Source organism: Theropithecus gelada, chromosome 10, assembly GCF_003255815.1.
Source record: "Theropithecus gelada isolate Dixy chromosome 10, Tgel_1.0, whole genome shotgun sequence".
NCBI lineage: Eukaryota > Metazoa > Chordata > Mammalia > Primates > Cercopithecidae > Theropithecus > Theropithecus gelada.
The window spans coordinates 32,517,105-32,517,728 of NC_037678.1; positions in this window are offsets into that span (position 1 = coordinate 32,517,105).

The following is a 624-nucleotide window of genomic DNA, read 5'->3' on the forward strand; positions in this document are numbered from 1 at the left end:
GGAGGATGAATGTTTTATGGGATCAGGTGGTTTGACGCGCGAGGAATCCGCCCGATTCCCCCGCCGGCCGGGGCGGGGCGGGGGCGGGCCGGGGCGGGGCCTCGCGGCGGGCGGGGCGCTCACCTGAGCTCGGGCGCTGGCCCGTGCCGGGGCTGGGGAGCGCGGGCCGGGGTGGGGGCGCGGCGGGCCGGGGCTAGCGGCGCGGCGGGCCGGGGCTAGCAGGCCGGGCCGCAGGAGGCGCTCAGGCCGCCCGGTGCACCGGCGCCGCGCGGCCCCAGACAAAGGCGGCGCATTCCTGAAGAGGCGGCGGCCCCTGCAGGCGGCCGAGGGGATGGCTGCCTGGGCCGGAGCGGGCCGGGGGCGCGGGCCGGAGGGTGTGGCGGCCTAGGCTGGCCCGGTCCCCAAGCGGGCAAAGGCTTTGTACCGAGGCCTGGGGATGGCCTCTGCCTGACCCAATCCCTTCCTGGCCTCACGAAACCCGTGAATCCCCAGCCCCCTGCACAGAAGCCCCTTGCTGGAGCACGATCGCCCCCATTTTTCAGTAAGAAATAGGCTCAAGGCTTAAGAGAGTTCTGGGGGCCCTTCTGGGCCTTTGTGGCCCTCTCTGCACATTCCAGAGTGGGG